Below are 6627 nucleotides of genomic sequence, written 5' to 3' on the forward strand. Positions count from 1 at the left end.
CTAGTGAACAGGGTTTGCCCTGTGGTTCTCAACGATTATTTCACTAAATTTTATCAATGTGTAAAGTGTACTTTCAGAATTATAAAAGTATTAAAACAGAGCAGACATATGCATCCCAGCTCAAAGTAGCAAAGTTTATCCTTAAGAACAAAAAACTCCTCAGGGTTTAATACTAAACCAGACTTTAAAAGGCTGCACCATTCTCTAAATTTGACAAATCTTCCTTGTATTTTTAGTCACAAGTCAGTGGAAAGTGGGTTACTCACAGGACAATACACTCAAAAATGATAGACAGTGATCAGTCAAGAAAGTACACTAAGAAAATTCAAAGATATTTGGAAATGTTAAATTATAAGTACCTAAATATGGTAAACATTAAATTGTGTCATGGAACGTTGTTAGTTTTACTCTCAGATAAATGATAGGTTGGTTTATCATCCTTTTGGTGTTTGTTTGTTTGGGGGGACAAGGTCTCAGGTAGCCCAGATTGGCCCCCAAGTAGCTATGTAGCCAAAGAGGACCTTGAGCTGATTTTCCTGTCCCCACCTCCCAAGTGCTAGATTCTCAGGTACTACCAAGCCTGGGCTCTTACTAACCTTGAAGTTGGTATGGTCAAATAGCTCTGATAAATGAATTATTTTAAATAAAGGCTACTTTTAAAAAATTTTATTTGCCGGGCGTGGTGGCGCACGCCTTTAATACCAGCACTCGAGAGGCAGAGGCAGGCGGATTTCTGAGTTCGAGGCCAGCCTGGTCTACAAAGTGAGTTCCAGGACAGCCAGGGCTATACAGAGAAACCCTGTCTCGAAAAACCAAAAAAAAAAAAAAAAAAAAAAATTATTTATCCTATGTATATAAGTGCTCTATCTGCATGTACCCCTGCATGCCAGAAGAGGACATTAGATCCCATAATAGATGGCTGTGAGCTACCATGTGGTTGCTGGGAATTGAATTCAGGACCTCTGAAAGAGCAGCCAGTTCTCATAGCTCAGACCCAAGCTATGAATCCACCTAACCTTTAGTTGAAACCTCAAATCCAGACAGACAGACAGACAGACAGACACACACACACACACACACTCACACACCTTTCTCTTCTTAAATTGTTTCTCAGGTATTTGTCACACACACACACTCACACTCACACACACACACACACACACACACACGCCCCTTTCTCTTCTTAAATTGTTTCTCAGGTATTTGTCACAGCAACCAAAAAACTAACAATTACAATCACAGATTAGTTTTAAAAGGGTCACTTACACAACAGCAATCAAGCAAAATGAATGATAAAACAGCAATACTGATTGGTATATTTTATGACATTCTTTATGAACTATACATTTTAAAGACAATTTCCCATTCCCCTGAGAAAAATGAGGGTGGGAGTTATAATCAGTTTGTAAAACTGTGTCATCTATACATTAAACACTCAAAATTAGCCCTTTACTCTTTGATTCATGACCAACAGTTAAAAAAAGTAAAATCTTTTGAAAAGAGAGTGAAGCAGAAAGCTTGCCATCTGCAATATAAATTTAATAGTAAAAAAAAAAAAAAAAAGTGCCGGGCAGTGGTGGTGCAAGCCTTTTTAACCCAGCACTTGGGAGGCAGAGGCAGGCGGATTTCTGAGTTCAAGGCCAGCCTGGTCTACAGAGTGACTTCCAGGGCTTCACAAAGAAACCCTGTCTCAAAAAAAAAAAAAAGAAAAAAAAAAAAGAGTAAAAGCAGAGAAACAGGACTAACTTTAGGAGTGTGGGGAAAGATTAAGTTGATAGTGAGGGTTTTCATAGAATCTCAGGAGGAGCCAGGTGTGTGGTGGTAAATACATTTAACCCCATCAGTTGGGAGTCAGAATCAGGTAGCTCACTGCATTCCAGACCAGCCTCATTTATGTAGTGAGTTACAGACCAAACATTCTCATTATGTTGTGTATGTGAATACAATTCACATTCCAGAATGAAAATTATAAGCATACAACTTACTTCACTGTTTCTACTGTTCTTTTATTGGCTTCTGAAACATCAAACCCTGAAATGTCAAAGATTTTAATCCTGACTTATTTATTTATTTAGACATGGCCTCACTATGTAGTCCAAGTTGTCAAATAATCTTTTTTCTTTTCTTTTTCTTTCTTTTTTTTTTTTGGGGGGGGGCAATGCTGAGTACCTAGTTTAGGTCACTGTGCATGGTAGATAGGCATTCTGCCGTATCTCCAGCTACTTCAAACACACACACACACACACACACACACACACATCACTGTGTTCCAGTATTTCTTCCTTAAATGTCTTTTCTGAATGTAAAGCAAAATTTATAATTTCACAGCAGCATGTGTACATGCAGTCATATATACAAATACTGAGGCCGGGCAGTGGTGGAGCACACCTTTAATCCCAGCACTCGGGAGGCAGAGGCAGGCGAATTTCTGAGTTCGAGGCCAACCTGGTCTACAAAGTGAGTTCCAGGACAGCCAGGGATACACAGAGAAACCCTGTCTCAAAAAATCAAAACCAAACAAACAAAAAAACCCCAAATACTGTGACTGTAAAAGTATTTTTTAACTTTTAATTTCTTTTAGGTTTATTTTATATGCATGAATGACTTGCCTGCATGTATGTATGTGCACTACATGTATGCCTGACACCCACAGAGGTCAGAAGATGGCATCTGATTGCTTAAACTTGGAATTATGGGTGACTGTGAGCCACCACATTGGTACCGGGGACTGAACCCAGGTTCTCTGCAAGAACAAGAGCTCTTCACTGATCAACTATCTCTCCTGTCCCCTAAAGAGTATTTGTTTAGCCGGGTAGTGGTGGCGCACACCTTTAATCCCAGCACTTGGGAGGCAGCCACAGGCGGATTTCTAAGTTCGAGGCCAGCCTGGTTTACAGAGTGAGTTCCAGGACAGCCAGGATTACACAAGAGAAACCCTGTCTCAAAAATCAAAAAAAGAAAAAAAAAAAAAAAGAGTATTTGTTTAAACAATGGAAAGATATGTATTTTTAATGTATTTATTTGTATTAGTTTATGTGTGTGGGCTTTCCTGAATGTGTGTCACATACATGTATGTGCAGAGACCAGAATAGGGGCCTTGGAACTGGAGTCAGAACATTATAAGCCATCTGATGTGTGCGTTGGAAACTCAACCTGGTTTCTCTGCAAGAACAGCAACTGCTCTTAACTGCTGAGCTGTCTCTCTAGCCCATAATCCCAGTTTTATGAAAAGAAAAGTATTATCAGCCTTTAAAAAGCTTCAAAAGAAGCCATACATCAAAACATTAACAGTTGTTCTATTGGTGTATTTATAAGTGATATATTTAAACTTTTAAAAAATAATTTAAAACTATTTATTAAATATTGTGTGTGCATGCACATGCCAGAGTGCAAATAGAGGTCAAAGGACAACTTTAAGGGAGTTGGCTTTCACGTCTACCTTGCTGAAGAGTCCCTCTTTTTTTCAAAAAAATATTTAATTTATGTATATGAGTACACTGTAGCTCTCTTTAGACACATCAGAAAAGGGAACTGAATCACATTACAGATGGTTGTGAGCCACCATGTGGTTGCTGGGAATTGAACTCAGGACCTCTGGAAGAGCAGTCAGTGCTCTTAACCACTGAGCCATCTCTCCAGCCCTAGAGTTAGAGTCCCTCTTGTTTTTACCATGCTGCAATAATACTGCAGGTAAGGTGGCCCTCAGGTTTCTGGGGAATTCGCCGTCTCCCACCTCTCCTAAACCTCCCGTTTGACTGAGATTATAGACTTGTGACACCTCTTGGGGGTCTCTTTTGTTCTTTTAATGTGGATTGCAGAATCAAACTCAAGTCATCAATCAGACTCAGAAGGCAAGCACTTCTGGCCACTGAACCATCCTGCTGGACCTTATGATTTTTGCTTATGTTCTGTTTTCTATTTTCTATTATGTTCATTTTCTATTTCAAATGAATTTTTGTTATCTTCACATTTAGATAAAATAATATTTAGTGATTCTTACCTTAATTTTAGCATTCTTAAAGCTCCTGCCTATCTCCTACACACCTCTCCTGCAGGATTGGAACAGCCTTTGGGGGAGCTCGAAACCACTCCTAATGTCATTATAAAGTCTAGTTGTGTTCCTAAAATTTGTCATTCCTACTTACCTATAACACATGTGAGTGGAAGCCAGCCACATAACCAACCAACTTAAAATTAGGGTTTCGCAACCACAGCAACACTGACCCTTGGAGTGACTGTTTCTTATGGGAGTCTGTCTGATGCAGCCTAGGGACAGTAGATTGACAGTATCAACCTTTCCTTATGTCTGACAACCCTAAATATCCTAAGGAGAAAACTTGACCCAGTTGAGAGCCACTGCAACAAAATTTTACAAATTCCCAAATCTTTGTGTGCCTGAGAACTCTGGGTGTATCAGATCTCTATGACAAGTCTCATTGACAACATTTCCCAGTCTTACTTCAGATGATGTTAACCAACATCAACTTTTAAAAAGACGCCTTACTGTTCCCAATAAAAGTAATGTTTGGTCTGGATTCCTAGTCTTTGAACAGTTTCTTCGGTAAAATACCCTGCCTCCCTTTCTATAAATGTCTTACACAAGCCCTTCAATTCTTAGCTGTGTAGCCGATTTACCCAGGCCAGATCATCATACATCACTGCACCAAGGAAGAGTATATTACCTTGTAACCAATCTCACACCAAACTAACTTCCCTGACATCTGTTGCCCGGCACATTTCTTGAATATAGCTCACTGGATCCAGTGCTGCGCTGGACACTGGGGCAACTGAAACCTCAGTGATTGATGAATGAAGTGTCAAGACTTCCATGTAAACAAGTGCTGACTACTGAAGGTAGCTTACTCTTGAGGTGTGTTTCTCTGCACGGTGTTATTAAGTATACTCATTCCAAATACAAAATAGTGTACCCAGTTTTAAAGAATCCTGTTTCCAGCTGTTCTCTACAGTCTCGGAAAAATGAAACCATAAACCTTATTTCTATTTATCTTAGAAACATTTTTCCCCCCTCAAACACAAAAATTAATCGTGGTCAACACGAGCAGGCAATGTGGTTGGTGTGTGGATTCATTCATGTGTAGTGTACACAGAGGCGTACGCACATAAATATCTCTGAAGCTCAAGCAAATGAAACAACACTTTGAACATTAGTAAGAGCAAGGCAGAGGAGGCGGCCCTGTGGCTTTGTGGAGCAAATAACTATGTAACCCTACCTAAGATGACTTCCCCGTGCCTTTTCCCATGTCAAAATGATGATAATACTACCTATTCCAAAGCAGCACTCTTAAAACAACTCTTAGCACACAGAAAACAAAATAAGTAAGTTATTACTCGTTATGGTTTATTACAAGTCCAGCTACTATCCAAGTAAAAAGCCTCTGTGCATAAACTTCTGACTTGAAGAAGCTGATTTAATAGAGAGAAGAAAGCTGGAGAGATGGCTCAGCTCACAACCAAGAATATAAGAGAGAAGAAAAATCCTGAATAATTTTGTATAAAGTTTCTGATATTAGGTGGACTGGTGTCTCAGAGAGCTCGTTAAGTACAAAATCGGCAATAATTATAGAATTATCTCTTCCAGTTACTTTTTTTTTCCAGATCTGCCAAGAAATTGATATAGCTGTTTTCAAGGGACTTTAAAAGCCAGTACAAAACAAATCAACTCTTTGTTATCTCCATGCGTAAGCTCAGTTAAGCACCTAGGTACAATTACAGAATAACTTTTCAGAAAGCACAACGAGGTTTTAAAAGTTGCAGTCAATAATTCTTATGCGGCTATGTCAAGTTTCTGTCCTGAGAAACAAAAGCCGATCTGTCTGGGAATCAAAAATTCCTCTGAAAAATAAGGAAATGCCTCAGCCGGGCCTAGGCAGCTCTGGGGAAAACCTGTCCTCGCACAGCAATCTTCTCACGCGTCCCGTCTTTCCCCGTAGGGTGCAGATGTCGACTCCACCCGAAGATAAATAAATGACAGCAGGTTTGATCCACGCCTCTCCTGCCAGGACCCCCGAGGCCTGCAGCTCCAACCTCCAGACAACCGCTCGCCCATGGGCTCCGCGGGAGACCGGGCGCCCCACCCGCCTGCGTCCCGCCCCGACCCCGCCGCCCAGCCCCGGAAAGGCCGCTGCCGCGGGGCCTGCAGGTGGGCCCGGCCAGCTGCTCAAGAAGCCCGCCGCGCGAGCAGCAGCGAAGGTCCCAACCGGGTCCGGCCGTCACTTACCGGCGCCTCATGGTACCGCAGCGCCTGAGCTCAGCCACTGTGCTGATGAACCGCGCTCGGCAGCTCGGAGCGTCCTTCGGATCCCCAGCCGGGCCCCACTCACAGCCATTCAAACACCGCCGCGCGCAGCCCGCCGGGATAGCTACCCCGTGGGCGGCCCGCCGGGCCCCGCCCAGCTCAGACTCCGCCCCCTCGGATGCCTGCCGGAGGGGGACCAGGGTGCGGGCCGGCGGCGCCCCCTCGTGTCCACAGGTGCGTCCGACGCTTTGCCACAAGAACTGTGGCCCTGCGGGTAAGGGACAACCTACATGCACGTGGGGCAATCTGCTGTTAAAATCGTTCAGGAGAAGATGAATATTCATTTTCATTTAAACCACCAGGATATAGTG

General features: G+C 42.3%; 1 protein-coding gene across 1 annotated transcript in view; it reads right to left on the reverse strand.

The window, feature by feature from the left end:
- Katnbl1 (katanin regulatory subunit B1 like 1) overlaps positions 1-6374 on the reverse strand; it is a 42281-nt gene extending 35907 nt beyond the window's left edge. The window contains exon 1 of the mRNA XM_021152650.3: positions 6239-6374. The gene's annotated coding sequence lies outside the window, so the exon portion shown is untranslated. The remainder of the gene's footprint in view (positions 1-6238) is intronic.
- Positions 6375-6627: the final 253 nt, after the last annotated feature.

The sequence above is a fragment of the Mus caroli genome, unplaced genomic scaffold (genome assembly GCF_978045245.1).
Source record: "Mus caroli unplaced genomic scaffold, Mus_caroli_1 scaffold_2, whole genome shotgun sequence".
Taxonomy (NCBI): domain Eukaryota; kingdom Metazoa; phylum Chordata; class Mammalia; order Rodentia; family Muridae; genus Mus; species Mus caroli.